General features: G+C 42.1%; 5 non-coding genes across 5 annotated transcripts; all 5 read right to left on the bottom strand.

Annotated features, from left to right (window-relative positions):
• Positions 1-2,911: 2,911 nt before the first annotated feature.
• Positions 2,912-3,018, bottom strand: LOC126196788 (U6 spliceosomal RNA). Its single transcript, XR_007539231.1, has one exon. It is a non-coding gene; the product is annotated as a U6 spliceosomal RNA (small nuclear RNA).
• Positions 3,019-5,678: 2,660 nt separating this feature from the next.
• LOC126196773 (U6 spliceosomal RNA) lies at positions 5,679-5,785 on the bottom strand. The gene has a single exon (XR_007539217.1). It is a non-coding gene; the product is annotated as a U6 spliceosomal RNA (small nuclear RNA).
• Positions 5,786-13,823: 8,038 nt separating this feature from the next.
• On the bottom strand, positions 13,824-13,930 carry LOC126196787 (U6 spliceosomal RNA). Its single transcript, XR_007539230.1, has one exon. It is a non-coding gene; the product is annotated as a U6 spliceosomal RNA (small nuclear RNA).
• A 2,486-nt stretch (positions 13,931-16,416) lies between these two features.
• Positions 16,417-16,523, bottom strand: LOC126196779 (U6 spliceosomal RNA). The gene has a single exon (XR_007539223.1). It is a non-coding gene; the product is annotated as a U6 spliceosomal RNA (small nuclear RNA).
• A 2,491-nt stretch (positions 16,524-19,014) lies between these two features.
• Positions 19,015-19,121, bottom strand: LOC126196819 (U6 spliceosomal RNA). Its single transcript, XR_007539258.1, has one exon. It is a non-coding gene; the product is annotated as a U6 spliceosomal RNA (small nuclear RNA).
• Positions 19,122-21,210: the final 2,089 nt, after the last annotated feature.

The raw sequence follows: 21,210 nt of genomic DNA, 5'->3' as shown, positions 1-21,210 counted from the left end.
ATTCGAGGAGACCCGTGAAGTTGTATACACAGTTGCGTCTAACATGGTTCATCTTGGGTGTAGCTACACGCAGCTCTGGTGAAGAACACAAGGCCTGTCAAGTGATAATATGTAAACTAATTACTGCAAGTTGTTGTTCCTAGTAAGTCGCAGTACTGTCAACTGCATATTTGGCAGTATTGGATATAAAAATTATATCGTACAGTTGCATGCACTCGCAGCATCCACCCAGAGCAGCAGTAGTATCACACAGCTGTCGCTAGGCGGCAGCACAGCGTATTGGGAACTATGTAACATGTTGAATATTTGCAAGCAAAGTTAGTCCAATCTTTCTCCTCGAAACAGGATAAGAAATGCATCAGCTGAAATTGTGAACAGCATCGACTTGTATGACATTGATGGGATTCAAAGTGCTGTCAAAATAGTAGAGACTCACATCTAAATAATATATGTTAATATTAGCAGAATGGACTGCTTTCTAAACACTTCAGTGTTGTGGTAATCATTGGATGACACTTTTGAAATTAATTTAGGTAATTATATGTAGTGGCAGATTGCCAGACATGTGGGAAAAAACTTTGTGGGTCACACCAGTGAAATTTGTACATGACATGCTGGTGCACCACAGATTTGCTGTAATAGTTGGTTTCTAGGTGAAGGGCAGTGGCTTATTACACAGGCAGATATGCTTCAGTTAAGAATCTGATGAGCTGTCGCCATGTTCTCACAATCCGAGGTTAGTGTCTTATAGGCATACCTATGAAACACACTTCTCTAATGTGTGGGATAAATAACTCTGATTGAAGCAGTCTTCAAGACTCTCAAATCAGGCGAATATATTTGCGAAACTGCCTTCACTGCTAACACAAATTGCGTTACTCTTGCAGTGGTACTTTCTTACGATACTAATCTTTTTAATTACAGAGTGCGCATATGCAAGGCAACTTTTAACTCACACATCACGTACACCACAAGAAAACACAGGCTGTGACCATGTACATTATTGAGTAACTCCACAGAGACCAAGCATGGTCCTTTTCATCCAATGGCGCCAGAAGACAATAGTGATTGCAAGAAGAGACTCAGTAGCCACATGAACCATTAAAAACAGCATTCATATTACACACTTTCAAACACAGCAGTGTAGGTCATTACTAGCGCATGGATGGGCGAATGCGAGTTGTGTGAGATAGTAGTAGGAATGATGGACTTAGTTCCGTTTTCAGTACAATACCAGGTGATATATTTGTGTTGATCCAAGTTTACACAGGGCAGGTCTACTTGGCAAGAGTGATACACTGTGATGGAGATGTGTGAATGAGCCTAAAATATTGAGGGGACATGTGGTAAGAGAAACCAGGTTAGCATTGTGTTAGCAGCTGTAGTTATGTTCCTGTGAAATGTCAATCAGATGTAATCCAGTTTGGTGAATGTTGTTATTGCAGGAAGAATTGCTAGTGCAAAACAAAGAGTGATATATTTAGTATCTGAAAGCAGTTAATAACTGAGTAGCTACTGGTGTCATGTGACACAAACTGGTTTGTGATGTTGCTGTCTGTTCCAAAATCTTGAAGCTTGCTAGTGTTTTGTGTCTTGACTGCCTCTGTATTTGCGTATGTGCTAGAGCTTCTGTGTATGTGACATGATGAATACTGCATGCAGGGTTTGTCCAATCTTTCTGCTAGACACAGGATGAGAGGTGCATCAGCTGTAATTGTGAACAGCATCGACTTGTATGACATTGATGGGATTCAAAGTGCTGTCAAAATAGTAGAGCCTCACATCTAAATACTACATGTTAATATTATCATCCTGGTCTGCTTTCTAAACACTTCAGTGTAGTGGTATTCATTGGCTAACACTTTTGAATTTAATTTAGGTAACTATATGTAGTGGCAGATTGCCAGACATTTTTGTAAAATACTTTGTGCATCACACTAGTGAAATTTGTACATGACATGCTGGTGCACCACAGATTTGCTGTAATAGTTGGTTTTTAGGTGAAGGGCAGTGGCTTATTACACAGGCAGATATGCTTCAGTTAAGAATCTGATGAGGTGTCACCTGCAGTCTGTATTATGAGGCTGCAGCTGGACAGCAAGGCCACTAGGAAAGTTACTTGAAACATAATGTTAAATGACCTTCCTGTAAAGAGGTAACTTGCACACTTAATGATTAAAGAGACATCTTCCTTCACATGTTTATTTATGCTGCTGAAACAATTATGGCATCAGCTGCAGCCATGAAGATGAATAAAGTTAAATGTTGTGGGTCTGTGTGCAGTCAGTATGTGATAGTGGCATACAGGCACCAGAAGCTTTGTAGGCGTTAGAGAAAAATAAATATTAAGTGATGCAAGCCAATTTTAGAGCGCTAGAGTGTATTTAAGCAGTAGTCTGAGTGAAAGTATGTGAGTGAGAAAGATTTTGAACATGCAGCTATCTTGTGTAAAGTTGATGTCAGGTTTCCAAATGTTGTGTGTGGCAGTAGGTGTGTGTTATGAAATGACGTGATTGAGACAGTAGGAAGAGATGTTGTGCCAGCCGAGTGTGATACTGAGGAAGAGAAGAGGCTTTTGCCTGTGCTAGGCTTAGTCTTAGACTGGCTGTGATTTGTGTCAGGTTTGCGAATGAGCTGAAGGTGTGCTAGTGACATGTACTTGTGTCAGTGTAGTTGTGGTGTGCTTGCTGAGTTGTTATTAGAGTGACATTTTTGATGTGCATTGTTGATGTAAGGGGTAGGTTTATTGCCAGCTTTATCATGTTCTGTTGTGAATGAAAGAGAGTGGAGGAGAACTGCGTAAATGGACAGCATAGTTTGTGACAAGTGGGTGCAGATATGAAGCGAAACTTGTGTAGGTGGCTGAGTGTATTAGCAGCTGATGTGAGACATGAGAGAGTGAGATTGCCAAAAAAATGTGGAACGCTTCACGATTTTGCGTGTCATCCTTGCGCAGGGGCCATGCTAATCTTCTCTGTATCGTTCCAATTTTTGTATATGTACCGCCGAAGCGAGTACATTCGAGGAGCCCTCTGAAATTGTATATATAGTTATGGCGTCGCGTCAGACATGGTTCGGCTTGGACGTAGCTTTACGCAGCTCTGGCGCTGCAGTCTGGAACCGCAAGACCGCTACGGTCGCAGGTTCGAATCCTGCCTCGGGCATGGATGTTTGTGATGTCCTTAGGATAGTTAGGTTTAACTAGTTCTAAGTTCTAGGGGACTAATGACCTTAGCAGTTGACTCCCATAGTGCTCAGAGCCATTTTTTGAACGCAGCTCTGGCGAGGACCACAAGGCCTGCCGAGTGCTAATCTGTGAATTAATTACTGCGAGGTGTCTTTCTTAGTAAGTGTCAGCTCTGTCAACTGTATTATTTGACAGTATTGAATGTAAAACTTAGATCGTAGAGTCGCTTGCTCTCACAGCATCCACCCAGAGCAGCAGCAGGTTGACACAGCTGCCGCTAGCCGGCAGCAAGACGTGTTGACACGTATTGTCGCCATGTTCTCACATCCCGAGTTTAGTGTTTCATAGGCATACCTATGAAACACACTTCTCTAATGTGTGGGATAAATGACGCTGATTGGAGCTGGTAGCAGGTCTTGAAGACTCTCAAAACAAGCGAATTTTTTTGCGAAACTGTCTTCACTGCTAACACAAATTGCATTACTCTTTCAGTGGTACTTTCTTACGATACTAATCGATTTAATGACAGAGTGCGCATATGCAAGGCAACTTTTAACTCCCACATCAAGTACACCACAAGAAGACACAGTCCGTGACCATGTAAATTATTCATTAACTCCTATTCATCCAATGGCGCCAGAAGACAATAGTGACTGCAAAAAGAGACACAGTAGCCTCATGAACCATTGAAAACACCATTCATATTGCACACTATGAAACACAGCAGTGTAGGTCATTACTAGCGCATGGATGGGCGAATGCGAGTTGTGTGAGATAGTAGTAGGAATGATGGACATAGTTCCGTTTTCAGTACAATACCAGGTGATATATTTGTGTTGATCCAAGATTACACAGGGCAGGTCTACTTGGCAAGAGTGAAACACTGTGATGGAGATGTGTGAATGAGCCTAAAATATTGAGCGGACATGTGGTAAGAGAAACCTAGGTTAGCATTGTGTTAGTAGCTGTAGTTATGTTCCTGTGAAATGTCAATCAGATGTAATCTAGTTTGGTGAATGTTGTTATTGCAGGAAGAATTGCTAGTGCAAAACAAAGAGTGATAGATTTAGTATCTGAAAGCAGTTTGAGTAGCTACTGGTGTCATGTGACACAAACTGGTTTGTGATGTTGCTGTCTGTTCCAAAATCTTGAAGCTTGCTAGTGTTTTGTGTCTTGACTGCCTCTGTATTTGCTTATGTGCTAGAGCTTCTGTGTATGTGACATGATGAATATTGCATGCAGGGTTTGTCCAATCTTTCTGCTAGACACAGGATGAGAGGTGCATCAGCTGTAATTGTGAACAGCATCGACTTGTATGACATTGATGGGATTCAAAGTGCTGTCAAAATAGTAGAGCCTCACATCTAAATACTACATGTTAATATTATCATCCTGGTCTGCTTTCTAAACACTTCAGTGTTGTGGTATTCATTGGCTGACACTTTTGAATTTAATTTAGGTAACTATATGTAGTGGCAGATTGCCAGACATTTTTGTAAAATACTTTGTGCGTCGCACTAGTGAAATTTGTACATGACATGCCGGTGCACCACAGATTTGCTGTAATAGTTGGTTTTTAGGTGAAGGGCAGTGGCTTATTACACAGGCAGATATGCTTCAGTTAAGAACCTGATGAGGTGTCACCTGCAATCTGTATTATGAGGCTGCAGCTGGACAGCAAGGCCACTAGGAAAGTTACTTGAAACATAATGTTAAATGAACTTCCTGTAAAGGGGTAACTTGCACACTTAATGATTAAAGAGACATCTTCCTTCACATGTTTATTTATGCTGCTGAAACAATTATGGCATCAGCTGCAGCCATGAAGATGAATAAAGTTAAATGTTGTGGGTCTGTGTGCAGTCAGTATGTGATAGTGGCATACAGGCACCAGAAGCTTTGTAGGCGTTAGAGAAAAATAAATATTAGGTGATGCAAGCTAATTTTAGAGCGCTAGAGTGTATTTAAGCAGTAGTCTGAGTGAAAGTATGTGAGTGAGAAAGATTTGGAACATGCAGCTATCTTGTGTAAAGCTGATGTCAGGTTTCCAAATGTTGTGTGTGGCAGTAGGTGTGTGTTATGAAATGACGTGATTGAGACAGTAGGAAGAGATGTTGTGCCAGCCGAGTGTGATACTGAGGAAGAGAAGAGGCTTTTGCCTGTGCTAGGCTTCGTCTTAGACTGGCTGTGATTTGTGTCAGGTTTGCGAATGAGCTGAAGGGGTGCTAGTGACATGTACTTGTGTCAGTGTAGTTGTGGTGTGCTTGCTGAGTTGTTATTAGAGTGACATTTTTGATGTGCATTGGTGATGTAAGGGGTAGGTTTATTGCCAGTTTTATCATGTTCTGTTGTGAATGAAAGAGAGTGGAGGAGAACTGCGTAAATGGACAGCATAGTTTGTGACAAGTGGGTGCAGATATGAAGCGAAACTTGTGTAGGTGGCTGAGGGTATTAGCAGCTGATGTGAGACATGAGTGAGTGAGATTGCGAAAAAAATGTGGAACGCTTCACGATTTTGCGTGTCATCCTTGCGCAGGGGCCATGCTAATCTTCTCTGTATCGTTCCAATTTTAGTATATGTACCGCCGAAGCGAGTACATTCGAGGAGCCCTCTGAAATTGTATATATAGTTATGGCGTCGCGTCAAACATGGTTCGGCTTGGACGTAGCTTTACGCAGCTCTGGCGAGGACCAGAAGGCCTGCCTAGTGCTAATCTGTGAATTAATTACTGCGAGGTGTCGTTCTTAGTAAGTGGCAGCTCTGTCAACTGTATTATTTGGCAGTATTGGATGTAAAACTTAGATCGTAGAGTCGCTTGCTCTCACAGCATCCATCCAGAGCAGCAGCAGGTTGACACAGCTGCCGCTAGGCGGCAGCAAGACGTGTTGGCACGTATTGTCGCCATGTTCTCACATCCCGAGTTTAGTGTCTCATAGGCATACCTATGAAACACACTTCTCTAAATGTCAGTTCGCCGGCGGACGGCGTGGAGGTAGGACGTAGTGTGGTGTGCGCTGCGCCGTCTGTGCTTCCGCGTAGTAAGTCTTGCGCTTGCTGCGGCTTAAAACTCTATTATAGAACGCTTCGAGAAATAATGAGTAGCATGCAGTGATGGCTCAACCAAGTCGAAAAGATACGTTGAAACTTACTTTCGATCCTCGATATGCCAGACCCAAGTCTTTTGAAGTAGAAAGTTGGTTAGAAGAAGATGTGAAGCTTTCCTTTAATGATGTAATTGGGATCCACCTGTCGATTGTAGCTTGTGTCGTGTTTGTTAAAATGCGTAGTTCCGAGTTGTGCGAGAAAATAGTTGAGTCTTCCTGAGGTGTCATGAATTTTAAGCACTCAGATGGAAACTTTGGTGAAGTCACCGTTGCACATGCTGATTTTGGCTTTCGCACGATTCGAATCTTCGAGTTACCTTTTGAGATTACAACAGACCAAATTAATGGTGTAATTTCACCCTTCGGGAAAGTGGTCAGCAACTTTGCCGAGAAATGGTCAAGCGCACATAAATTCCCAGTACTAAATGGCGTACGGCAGCTTCGTGTAGAGTTACAAAAGCACATCACGTCGTACATCAATGTCTGCGGATATAGAGGGATTGTAATTTATGATGACCAACCGCGAACCTGTGCCGCCTGTAACAAGCCTGGGCACGTTCGCGCAGAATGTATACAGCGGCGCGTTGCACAGCTGCCGGCCGGCGAGGCCGCCAGGCCACCGGCGATGACAACACTGCCAGGATTTTACGCCGCCGTGGCACGCGAACGGCCGATTGTCTCCTCAGCCCCTGAATCGTGTGCAAATACAAATTCTCCAAACACTGAAATTCCGATGGACGTTAGTGCCGTCATAGCTGACGACCTACAAGAGTCCCGCCAATCTACGGAAACAGTTGAAGTTCCACCGACACAGGCGCCTGCAATTGTAAAGGCAGCAGATCCGCCGGGAGCTGAAGACCGACACACCTTGCAGGAAAGCGACACTAACCTGGATACTGAAGAAAGTCCGTCGAGAGGCAATTCTCCGAAGAAAAATAAGAAACGCCGGCTGTTGCGCAAAGGTGCAGAGGAGACAGCTCACACACTCCGACAAAAAGCGAAGGAAATAGGTAGTACCTTAAGCCAACAGATCTGTAGCAACACGAAAGCGACACCAGTTTCTGTGGGGCGTTCCCCTTCTCCGCTGGAAAAACGAGACGTCCAAGGAAAGCCAACAAAGAAAGCATCCAACCACCCTCAAGAAACGAGTCACTCTCATGAAGCTTCACTCGTCCCACCCACGACGACAACCTCAACCAGCTGGGCAGACGAAAGCGACCGCAACAATGCTGACGCTGAAATGACAGAAATTTCAGAAACTAAGACAGACTGTAAGCTAGCCCCACAGGTGGCTGATTTCTTCAACGACGACGTCTCCTCGAACGAACATTCTAAAGAACATGGACACACCGCTGAAACATTTGCTACCGGTGAATATTATTAAGATGCGTTTTAAAGCTGACGTTTGCGAGACAAAACAGAAGAATGTTTTTTAAAGTTAGATCAAGTAGAACGAAGAATGTCTGACATACAAGCATACAAAATCGCGACAGTAAACCTTAATAAGATTCATAGTTCCTTTAAACTACAGAACTTAAAAGATTTTATATATGCTTCTGACAGTGACATTATACTTTTACAAGAAGTGACAGACATTGAGCTTGGTAACGTACCTGGCTTCAACGCCATTACAAACCCAGGGCATGGAGCGGAAATGGGCACGGCTCTGCTCACAAAGGAGGGCATAGTAGTCCAAGATGTAGTAAAACTACCAAACAGTAAAGGCATAGCGGCCACAATAAACAAAGTACGACTCATTAACGTGTATGCCCCTTCAGGATCCAGTAACAGGCACCGCAGAACGGAGTTCTTTAAAGAAGAAATTGTCCCACTATTTGGAACTCGATATGAACACCTTATCCTAGGAGGGGATTTTAATTGTGTTTTGCATGCCAAAGACCAAACTCCCAATTTCAACAAGTGTACTGAACTGGAACGTATAGTTAATGACTTAAGACTAATAGACTCATGGGAACATATGCACGGTGCAGCCCCTGGCTTCACCCACGCCACAAGTCACTCGGCGAGCCGTCTCGACAGGATATATGTAACGCACAATTTGAAACACCTCTTTTTGCAGTCCGAAGTATGGCCTACCGTTTTTTCAGATCATGCTGCATACATATGCACAATCAATCTGATAAAACAAGGGACATTCAGAGGTAGAGGCACATGGAAGCTCAATGTGTCACATCTGGAAGACCATGCTTGTCAGGAGGCATTTCACAAGGTATTGAGAGAGTGTGAAAGCAAATTTAGCTCGTACAACTGTGGCACTGACTGGTGGCTGAAACATGCCAAACCTAAAATACGGAGGTTTTTCATAAACTACTCCAAAGACAAAAACTTTTGGTACAAATCAACTATAGAATTTTACTTTCAGTGTCTAAGGGATTTGTACAAGTGCGATGCAACAGTTGTGGACAAGTACGAAAGAATTAACAAAATTAAAGCAAAAATTTTAGCACTACGGCGTAAACAACTGGAAGGCTACCAAATAAGGTTGCGTGCCCAGAACATAGCCCAGCACGAGGTTACTTCCATTTAGCATGTCATTCGTGAAAGCAAAAGGGCGTCTCGCAAGATATTATCTGAAATAACAACTGATGATGGAAGGAAGCTGACGAAGCAAAGAGAGATTAAAGAGTCAATCGTACAGCATTTTGAATCCTTAATGTCTAGTCAGCCGGTTGACGAACAGCTTCAAGACGAGTTAATGATCAACCTCCAGGGCAAAGTATGCCACGCGGAAGCACAGACTCTCCTCTCGGAAGTGACTGAAGAAGATGTCGAAGAAGCTATATATGGAAGCACGAAAAATAAGGCTCCAGGGGCAGATGGAATTCCAGCAGAATTTTATCGCAGATTCAGTGGCCTTGTAAAAGGCAAGTTTACTCTCATCTGCAACGAACTGCTAAACCCTGCGAATGACATCCCGAAAGAATTTCGTGAGGGACTCGTAGTGCTAGTGCCAAAAACTACGAATACGAAATCTGTAAGCGCTCTGAGGCCAATTACGCTTTTAAACAGCGATTACAAAATCTTTGGCCGCATCCTCGCTCGCAGGCTGAAAACCACAATGACCAGCGTCACTGGCCCTTATCAAACAAGTGTGGGCAAAGACAGAAGAATTCTCCAGACCCTCTGTGATTACAGGGACCTAATCTCAACGGCCGACGTCTGCAAAATAAAATGTGCACTCATCTCACTCGACTTTGACAAAGCCTTCGACAGAGTTAACCATAGTTTTCTCCTTCGCACCATGGGCGCAATGGGCTTCCCACCTCGATTCATTGCGGTAGTAAGAAATACATTAACAAACAACTCAGCTAGATTTGTCATCAATGGACACATTAGCCGTCCGATTGACGTCACCAGCTCCATTAGGCAAGGGTGTCCAATGTCAATGGCACTCTTCGCCATCGCCATCGAGCCCCTGCTTGCCTCCCTTATGAAACATCTACAAGGACTACAAATACATGGAGAAAAGATCGTGTGCAAGGCATACGCTGATGATGTTGGCTTCCTAGTCGTGAATGGCGCTGAAGTACAGAGCGCACTACGAATAGTAACAAAATATGAACAGGCATCTGGTGCAAAACTTAATAGAACAAAGTCGGGGATTTTCAACATCGGCCGTGGAATTGGGACGCAAACGCAGGATCTGTTACGCAAGCTTGTAACCATGAAATGTCTCGGCATAGATTTTAAAAGAAATATCAAGCACACTATTGCTGCGAATTATCGAAAATTACTTAACAGCATACGCGCCTCTGTACAAGCACATAGTATTAGGAAACTCGATGAACTTCAAAAAGTAACAGTGGCAAATGTATACATCACATCCAAAGTTAATTATGTAGCACAAGTTCTGCCACCACCTGCGACTTTGTTGAAAAGCATCGCATCTGCACTAGGACACTTTGTGAGCCGCGGACGTACTTTCAAAGTCAAATATGACATTCTGATGCTCCCTACGAAATGTGGTGGGTTAAATCTTACCGATGTCAGCAAAAAAGCGCAAGCCTTATACCTTGCTACCACATACAAACAATGGAAAGAGCCAAGTGGTACCCTTGCTGCACATTTGTTAAACGAAATAGCTCCTGCTGACGTCAGTGCACCTATAAATGTTCAACACATACCCAACGGACTATACCACTTGAAATACTTTTTCGTAGAATACAGCTATATACAGGCAAGGATTCCTGGGAAAGACATCATGAAAGTAAAAGAACTTTATACTAACTTGATGAAAGACAAACCCAGAAACGACGTAGAACAAAAGTATCCTTGTTATAACTGGGAAACAATATGGGAAAATATTCACTGCCGGAACTTGCCAACGTATGTCAAATCGACCTGGTACTTTGCTGTAAACAGAAAAATTACGACGAACTCTAAACTTCACTCTATTCGATTGGCCGAGTCACCGCTGTGTCCATTATGCAAAATACCAGATACCGAAGAGCATAGATTGCTGTGTGACAGGGTAAAAGAAATATGGCTCTATATAAGACAAAAGATAGCGAGCGTCAGCAGAACTGCGCCCAATGCCGTTACGACTGCTGAATTTTTAACCCCTGACGGTATACCTTACCCTAAAACAAAACGAAATGCAATTAACTGGTTGAAAGGCCAAACGATGCAACACGTCCTAACAAAAGAATCAAGCAATAGGGAGGACTTCTGGGTATACCTTACAACTGAGCACCACAAGTTGATGTGTACTAAAAAATACAAAGAAAATTACGCAAACTTTTTAACTAAAACACTCCTGTAACCAATAGAAATGCGTAATTTACATTGCACATCCAAGCATTTCGTATATTAGACGAATGATTTTTGGTTAAAGTTTGTACTTCACGTAGCAGGAGGACGATTTCCAACAGAAAGTAGTCAGAGAAGATCATCAGTATAGACCAATTAAGCCTATGTGTATCTCTTACTTTGGTTTCGGGGAAACACAGTGAAGAAACTGGTATACACCATTTATTTAGTTTCTGTCTTTCTTTCTTTTCTTTTCACAAGAAGACACATTTATGTTAATTAAGTGTAAAATCGAGCAGAAGAAGCCTATTTTACTTCATTACCTTCTGAAAAAGGAAATTATACTTATCAGGAATGATGAGTTTGCTTCTTTCCGTATTTCCACTCACGGAGAACGAAATTTACAGATGCAGTTACATTTCCACAACAATTATGAGACTGCCTTCTCAATGGAAATTACATTTATTTTTATTCAAGCCATGTTGCAAACAAAGGCAACAGAAGGGGCATACTTCGTTCGTTACATTCATTCTTAAAGGCGGAGAAGCCGGGCCGAGAAGGTAACACTTGGCGAGCGTAAAGGATGGGTTGAAGGGGAGGAAGGAGACCCAAAAAAAAAAAAAAAAAAAAAAAAAAATGTGTGGGATAAATGACGCTGATTGGAGCTGGTAGCAGGTCTTGAAGACTCTCAAAACAAGCGAATATTTTTGCGAAATTGTCTTCACTGCTAACACAAATTGCATTACTCTTTCAGTGGTACTTTCTTACGATACTAATCGATTTAATGACAGAGTGCGCATATGCAAGGCAACTTTTAACTCACACATCAAGTACACCACAAGAAGACACAGTCTGTGACCATGTACATTATTGAGTAACTCCTATTCATCCAATGGCGCCAGAAGACAATAGTGACTGCAAAAAGAGACACAGTAGCCTCACGAACCATTAAAAACACCATTCATATTGCACACTTTGAAACACAGCAGTGTAGGTCATTACTAGCGCATGGATGGGTGAATGCGAGTTGTGTGAGATAGTAGTAGGAATGATGGACATAGTTCCGTTTTCAGTACAATACCAGGTGATATATTTGTGTTGATCCAAGTTTACACAGGGCAGGTCTACTTGGCAACAGTGAAACACTGTGATGGAGATGTGTGAATGAGCGTAAAATATTGAGGGGCATGTGGTAAGAGAAACCAGGTTAGCATTGTGTTAGTAGCTGTAGTTATGTTCCTGTGAAATGTCAATCAGATGTAATCCAGTTTGGTGAATGTTGTTATTGCAGGAAGAATTGCTAGTGCAAAACAAAGAGTGATAGGTTTAGTATCTGAAAGCAGTTAATAACTGAGTAGCTACTGGTGTCATGTGACACAAACTGGTTTGTGATGTTGCTGTCTGTTCCAAAATCTTGAAGCTTGCTAGTGTTTTGTGTCTTGACTGCCTCTGTATTTGCTTATGTGCTAGAGCTTCTGTGTATGTGACATGATGAATATTGCATGCAGGGTTTGTCCAATCTTTCTGCTAGACACAGGATGAGAGGTGCATCAGCTGTAATTGTGAACAGCATCGACTTGTATGACATTGATGGGATTCAAAGTGCTGTCAAAATAGTAGAGCCTCACATCTAAATGCTATATGTTAATATTAGCATACTGGTCTGCTTTCTAAACACTTTGGTGTTGTGGTATTCATTGGCTGACACTTTTGAATTTAATTTAGGTAACTATATGTAGTGGCAGATTGCCAGACATGTTTGTAAAATACTTTGTGTGTCGCACTAGTGATATTTGTACATAACATGCTGATGCACCACAGATTTGCTGTAATACTTAGTTTTTAGGTGAAGGGCAGTGGCTTATTACACAGGCAGATATGCTTCAGTTAAGAATCTGATGAGGTGTCACCTGCAGTCTGTATTATGAGGCTGCAGCTGGACAGCAAGGCCACTAGGAAAGTTACTTGAAACATAATGTTAAATGAACTTCCTGTAAAGGGGTAACTTGCACACTTAATGATTAAAGAGACATCTTCCTTCACATGTTTATTTATGCTGCTGAAACAATTATGGCATCAGCTGCAGCCATGAAGATGAATATAGTTAAATGTTGTGGGGCTGTGTGCAGAAAGTATGTGAGTGGCATACAGGCACCAGAAGCTTTGTAGGCGTTAGAGAAAAATAAATATTAGGTAATGCAAGCTAATTTTAGAGCGTTAGACTGTATTCAAGCAGTAGTCTGAGTGAAAGTATGTGAGTGAGAAAGATTTGGAACATGCAGCTATCTTGTGTAAAGTTGATGTCAGGTTTCCAAATGTTGTGTGTGGCAGTAGGTGTGTGTTATGAAATGACGTGATTGAGACAGTAGGAAGAGATGTTGTGCCAGCAGAGTGTGATACTGAGGAAGAGAAGAGGCTTTTGCCTGTGCTAGGCTTAGTCTTAGACTCGCTGTGATTTGTGTCACGTTTGCGAATGAGCTGAAGGGGTGCTAGTGACATGTACTTGTGTCAGTGTAGTTGTGGTTTTGGTGTGCTTGCTGAGTTGTTATTAGAGTGACATTTTAGATGTGCATTGGTGATGTAAGGGATAGGTTTATTGCCAGTTTTATCATGTTCTGTTGTGAATGAAAGAGAGTGGAGGAAAACTGCGTAAATGGACAGCATAGTTTGTGACAAGTGGGTGCAGATATGAAGCGAAACTTGTGTAGGTGGCTGAGGGTATTAGCAGCTGATGTGAGACATGAGAGAGTGAGATTGCGAAAAAAATGTGGAACGCTTCACGATTTTGCGTGTCATCCTTGCGCAGGGGCCATGCTAATCTTCTCTGTATCGTTCCAATTTTAGTATACGTACCGCCGAAGCGAGTACATTCGAGGAGCCCTCTGAAATTGTATATATAGCTATGGCGTCGCGTCAAACATGGTTCGGCTTGGACGTAGCTTTACTCAGCTCTGGCGAGGACCACAAGGCCTGCCGAGTGCTAATCTGTGAATTAATTACTGCGAGGTGTCGTTCTTAGTAAGTGGCAGTTCTGTCAACTGTATTATTTGGCAGTATTGGATGTAAAACATAGATCGTAGAGTCGCTTGCTCTCGCAGCATCCACCCAGAGCAGCAGCAGGTTCACACAGCTGCCGCTAGGCGGCAGCAAGACGTGTTGGCACGTATTGTCGCCATGTTCTCACATCGCGAGTTTAGTGTCTCATAGGCATACCTATGAAACACACTTCTCTAATGTGTGGGATAAATGACGCTGATTGGAGCTGGTAGCAGGTCTTGAAGACTCTCAAAACAAGCGAATATTTTTGCGAAACTGTCTTCACTGCTAACACAAATTGCATTACTGTTTCGGTGGTACTTTCTTACGATACTAATCGATTTAATGACAGAGTGCGCATATGCAAGGCAACTTTTAACTCACACATCAAGTACACCACAAGAAGAGACAGTCTGTGACCATGTAAATTATTGAGTAACTCCTATTCATCCAATGGCGCCAGAAGACAATAGTGACTGCAAAAAGAGATACAGTAGCCTCATGAACCATTGAAAACACCATTCATATTGCACACTATGAAACACAGCAGTGTAGGTCATTACTAGCGCATGGATGGGCGAATGCGAGTTGTGTGAGATAGTAGTAGGAATGATGGACATAGTTCCGTTTTCAGTACAATACCAGGTGATATATTTGTGTTGATCCAAGATTACACAGGGCAGGTCTACTTGGCAAGAGTGAAACACTGTGATGGAGATGTGTGAATGAGCCTAAAATATTGAGCGGACATGTGGTAAGAGAAACCTAGGTTAGCATTGTGTTAGTAGCTGTAGTTATGTTCCTGTGAAATGTCAATCAGATGTAATCCAGTTTGGTGAATGTTGTTATTGCAGGAAGAATTGCTAGTGCAAAACAAAGAGTGATAGATTTAGTATCTGAAAGCAGTTTGAGTAGCTACTGGTGTCATGTGACACAAACTGGTTTGTGATGTTGCTGTCTGTTCCAAAATCTTGAAGCTTGCTAGTGTTTTGTGTCTTGACTGCCTCTGTATTTGCTTATGTGCTAGAGCTTCTGTGTATGTGACATGATGAATATTGCATGCAGGGTTTGTCCAATCTTTCTGCTAGACACAGGATGAGAGGTGCATCAGCTGTAATTGTGAACAGCATCGACTTGTATGACATTGATGGGATTCAAAGTGCTGTCAAAATAGTAGAGCCTCACATCTAAATACTATATGTTAATATTAGCATACTGGTCTGGTTTCTAAACACTTCAGTGTTGTGGTATTCATTGGCTGACACTTTTGAATTTAATTTAGGTAACTATATGTAGTGGCAGATTGCCAGACATGTTTGTAAAATACTTTGTGTGTCGCACTAGTGAAATTTGTACATGACATGCTGGTGCACCACAGATTTGCTGTAATAGTTGGTTTTTAGGTGAAGGGCAGTGGCTTATTACACAGGCAGATATGCTTCAGTTAAGAATCTGATGAGGTGTCACCTGCAGTCTGTATTATGAGGCTGCAGCTGGACAGCAAGGCCACTAGGAAAGTTACTTGAAACATAATGTTAAATGAACTTCCTGTAAAGGGGTAACTTGCACACTTAATGATTAAAGAGACATCTTCCTTCACATGTTTATTTATGCTGCTGAAACAATTACGGCATCAGCTGCAGCCATGAAGATGAATAAAGTTAAATGTTGTGGGTCTATGTGCAGAAAGTATGGGAGTGGCATACAGGCACCAGAAGCTTTGTAGGCGTTAGAGAAAAATAAATATTAGGTAATGCAAGCTAATTGTAGAGCGCTAGAGTGTATTTAAGCAGTAGTCTGAGTGAAAGTATGTGAGTGAGAAAGATTTGGAACATGCAGCTATCTTGTGTAAAGTTGATGTCAGGTTTCCAAATGTTGTGTGTGGCAGTAGGTGTGTGTTATGAAATGACGTGATTGAGACAGTAGGAAGAGATGTTGTGCCAGCAGAGTGTGATACTGAGGAAGACAAGAGGCTTTTGCCTGTGCTAGAATTAGTCATAGACTGGCTGTGATTTGTGTCAGGTTTGTGAATGAGCTGAAGGGCTGCTAGTGACATGTACTTTTGTCAGTGTAGTTGTGGTTTTGGTGTGCTTCCTAAGTTGTTATTAGAGTGACATTTTAGATGTGCATTGGTGATGTAAGGGATAGGTTTATTGCCAGTTTTATCATGTTCTGTTGTGAATGAAAGAGAGTGGAGGAGAACTGCGTAAATGGACAGCATAGTTTGTGACAAGTGGGTGCAGATATGAAGCGAAACTTGTGTAGGTGGCTGAGGGTATTAGCAGCTGATGTGAGACATGAGAGAGTGAGATTGCGAAAAAAATGTGGAACGCTTCACGATTTTGCGTGTCATCCTTACGCAGGGGCCATGCTAATCTTCTCTGTATCGTTCCAATTTTAGTATATGTACCGCCGAAGCGAGTACATTCGAGAAGCCCTCGTAAATTGCATATATAGTTATGGCGTCGCGTCAAACATGGTTCGGCTTGGACGTAGCTTTACGCAGCTCTGGCGAGGACCACAAGGCCTGCCGAGTGCTAATCTGTGAATTAATTACTGCGAGGTGTCGTTCTTAGTAAGTGGCAGCTCTGTCAACTGTATTATTTGGCAGTATTGGATGTAAAACTTAGATCGTAGAGTCGCTTGCTCTCGCAGCATCCACCCAGAGCAGCAGCAGGTTCACACAGCTGCAGCTAGGCAGCAGCAAGACGTGTTGGCACATATTGTCGCCATGTTCTCACATCGCGAGTTTAGTGTCTCATAGGCATACCTATGAAACACACTTCTCTAATGTGTGGGATACATGACGCTGATTGGAGCTGGTAGCAGGTCTTGAAGACTCTCAAAACAAGCGAATATTTTTGCGAAACTGTCTTCACTGCTAACACAAATTGCATTACTCTTTCAGTGGTACTTTCTTACGATACTAATCGATTTAATGACAGAGTGCGCATATGCAAGGCAACTTTTAACTCACACATCAAGTACACCACAAGAAGAGACAGTCTGTGACCATGTAAATTATTGAGTAACTCCTATTCATCCAATGGCGCCAGAAGACAATAGTGACTGCAAAAAGAGACACAGTAGCCTCACGAACCATTAAAACCACCATTCATATTGCACACTTTGAAACACAGCAGTGTATTCCATTACTAGCGCATGGATGGGTGAATGCGAGTTGTGTGAGATAGTAGTTGGAATGATGGACATAGTTCCGTTTTCAGTACAATACCAGGTGATATATTTGTGTTGATCCAAGATTACACAGGGCAGGTCTACTTGGTAACAGTGAAACACTGTGATGGAGATGTGTGAATGAGCCTAAAATATTGAGCGGACATGTGGTAAGAGAAACCAGGTTAGCATTGTGTTAGTAGCTGTAGTTATGTTCCTGTGAAATGTCAATCAGATGTAATCCAGTTTGGTGAATGTTGTTATTGCAGGAAGAATTGCTAGTGCAAAACAAAGAGTGATAGGTTTAGTATCTGAAAGCAGTTAATAACTGAGTAGCTACTGGTGTCATGTGACACAAACTGGTTTGTGATGTTGCTGTCTGTTCCAAAATCTTGAAGCTTGCTAGTGTTTTGTGTCTTGACTGCCTCTGTATTTGCTTATGTGCTAGAGCTTCTGTGTATGTGACATGATGAATATTGCATGCAGGGTTTGTCCAATCTTTCTGCTAGACACAGGATGAGAGGTGCATCAGCTGTAATTGTGAACAGCATCGACTTGTATGACATTGATGGGATTCAAAGTGCTGTCAAAATAGTAGAGCCTCACATCTAAATACTATATGTTAATATTAGCATACTGGTCTGCTTTCTAAACACTTCAGTGTTGTGGTATTCATTGGCTGACACTTTTGAATTTAATTTAGGTAACTATATGTAGTGGCAGATTGCCAGACATGTTTGTAAAATATTTTGTGTGTCGCACTAGTGAAATTTGTACATGACATGCTGGTGCACCACAGATTTGCTGTAATAGTTGGTTTTTAGGTGAAGGGCAGTGGCTTATTACACAGGCAGATATGCTTCAGTTAAGAATCTGATGAGGTGTCACCTGCAGTCTGTATTATGAGGCTGCAGCTGGACAGCAAGGCCACTAGGAAAGTTACTTGAAACATTATGTTAAATGAACTTCCTGTAAAGGGGTAACTTGCACACTTAATGATTAAAGAGACATCTTCCTTCACATGTTTATTTATGCTGCTGAAACAATTATGGCATCAGCTGCAGCCATGAAGATGAATAAAGTTAAATGTTGTGGGTCTATGTGCAGAAAGTATGGGAGTGGCATACAGGCACCAGAAGCTTTGTAGGCGTTAGAGAAAAATAAATATTAGGTAATGCAAGCTAATTTTAGAGCGCTAGAGTGTATTTAAGCAGTACTCTGAGTGAAAGTATGTGAGTGAGAAAGATTTGGAACATGCAGCTATCTTGTGTAAAGTTGATGTCAGGTTTCCAAATGTTGTGTGTGGCAGTAGGTGTGTGTTATGAAATGACGTGATTGAGACAGTAGGAAGAGATGTTGTGCCAGCAGAGTGTGATACTGAGGAAGACAAGAGGCTTTTGCCTGTGCTAGAATTAGTCATAGACTGGCTGTGATTTGTGTCAGGTTTGTGAATGAGCTGAAGGGCTGCTAGTGACATGTACTTTTGTCAGTGTAGTTGTGGTTTTGGTGTGCTTGCTAAGTTGTTGTTAGAGTGACATTTTAGATGTGCATTGGTGATGTAAGGGATAGGTTTAGTGCCAGTTTTATCATGTTCTGTTGTGAATGAAAGAGAGTGGAGGAGAACTGCGTAAATGGACAGCATAGTTTGTGACAAGTGGGTGCAGATATGAAGCGAAACTTGTGTAGGTGGCTGAGGGTATTAGCAGCTGATGTGAGACATGAGAGAGTGAGATTGCGAAAAAAATGTGGAATGCTTCACGATTTCGCGTGTCATCCTTGCGCAGGGGCCATACTAATCTTCTCTGTCTCGTTCCATTATTAGTATATGTACCGCCGAAGCGAGTACATTCGAGGAGCCCTCTGAAATTGTATATATAGTTATGGCGTCGCGTCAAACATGGTTCGGCTTGGACGTAGTTTTACGCAGCTCTGGCGAGGACCAAAAGGCCAGCCGAGTGCTAATCTGTGAATTAATTACTGCGAGGTGTCGTTCTTAGTAAGTGGCAGTTCTGTCAACTGTATTATTTGGCAGTATTGGATGTAAAACATAGATCGTAGAGTCGCTTGCTCTCGCAGCATCCACCCAGAGCAGCAGCAGGTTCACACAGCTGCCGCTAGGCGGCAGCAAGACGTGTTGGCACGTATTGTCGCCATGTTCTCACATCGCGAGTTTAGTCTCTCATAGGCATACCTATGAAACACACTTCTCTAATGTGTGGGATAAATGACGCTGATTGGAGCTGGTAGCAGGTCTTGAAGACTCTCAAAACAAGCGAATATTTTTGCGAAACTGTCTTCACTGCTAACACAAATTGCATTACTCATTCGGTGGTACTTTCTTACGATACTAATCGATTTAATGACAGAGTGCGCATATGCAAGGCAACTTTTAACTCACACATCAAGTACACCACAAGAAGACACAGTCCGTGACCATGTAAATTATTCATTAACTCCTATTCATCCAATGGCGCCAGAAGACAATAGTGACTGCAAAAAGAGACACAGTAGCCTCACGAACCATTAAAACCACCATTCATATTGCACACTTTGAAACACAGCAGTGTATTCCATTACTAGCGCATGGATGGGTGAATGCGAGTTGTGTGAGATAGTAGTTGGAATGATGGACATAGTTCCGTTTTCAGTACAATACCAGGTGATATATTTGTGTTGATCCAAGATTACACAGGGCAGGTCTACTTGGCAAGAGTGAAACACTGTGATGGAGATGTGTGAATGAGCCTAAAATATTGAGCGGACATGTGGTAAGAGAAACCTAGGTTAGCATTGTGTTAGTAGCTGTAGTTATGTTCCTGTGAAATGTCAATCAGATGTAATCCAGTTTGGTGAATGTTGTTATTGCAGGAAGAATTGCTAGTGCAAAACAAAGAGTGATAGATTTAGTATCTGAAAGCAGTCAATAACTGAGTAGCTACTGGTGTCATGTGACACAAACTGGTTTGTGATGTTGCTGTCTGTTCCAAAATCTTGAAGCTTGCTAGTGTTTTGTGTCTTGACTGCCTCTGTATTTGCTTATGTGCTAGAGCTTCTGTGTATGTGACATGATGAATATTGCATGCAGGGTTTGTCCAATCTTTCTGCTAGACACAGGATGGGAGGTGCATCAGCTGTAATTGTGAACAGCATCGACTTGTATGACATTGATGGAATTCAAAGTGCTGTCAAAATAGTAGAGCCTCACATCTAAATACTATATGTTAATATTAGCATACTGGTCTGCTTTCTAAACACTTCAGTGTTGTGGTATTCATTGGCTGACACTTTTGAATTTAATTTAGGTAACTATATGTAGTGGCAGATTGCCAGACATGTTTGTAAAATACTTTGTGTGTCGCACTAGTGAAATTTGTACATGACATGCTGGTGCACCACAGATTTGCTGTAATAGTTGGTTTTTAGGTGAAGGGCAGTGGCTTATTACACAGGCAGATATGCTTCAGTTAAGAATCTGATGAGGTGTCACCTGCAGTCTGTATTATGAGGCTGCAGCTGGACAGCAAGGCCACTAGGAAAGTTACTTGAAACATAATGTTAAATGAACTTCCTGTAAAGGGGTAACTTGCACACTTAATGATTAAAGAGACATCTTCCTTCACATGTTTATTTATGCTGCTGAAACAATTATGGCATCAGCTGCAGCCATGAAGATGAATAAAGTTAAATGTTGTGGGTCTATGTGCAGAAAGTATGGGAGTGGCATACAGGCACCAGAAGCTTTGTAGGCGTTAGAGAAAAATAAATATTAGGTAATGCAAGCTAATTTTAGAGCGCTAGAGTGTATTTAAGCAGTAGACTGAGTGAAAGTATGTGAGTGAGAAAGATTTGGAACATGCAGCTATCTTGTGTAAAGTTGATGTCAGGTTTCCAAATGTTGTGTGTGGCAGTAGGTGTGTGTTATGAAATGACGTGAT

The sequence above is a fragment of the Schistocerca nitens genome, chromosome 7 (assembly GCF_023898315.1).
Source record: "Schistocerca nitens isolate TAMUIC-IGC-003100 chromosome 7, iqSchNite1.1, whole genome shotgun sequence".
NCBI classification, from domain to species: domain Eukaryota; kingdom Metazoa; phylum Arthropoda; class Insecta; order Orthoptera; family Acrididae; genus Schistocerca; species Schistocerca nitens.
The sequence above is the reverse complement of the archived record's forward strand: the minus strand, read 5'-3'. Positions and strand labels throughout refer to the sequence as shown.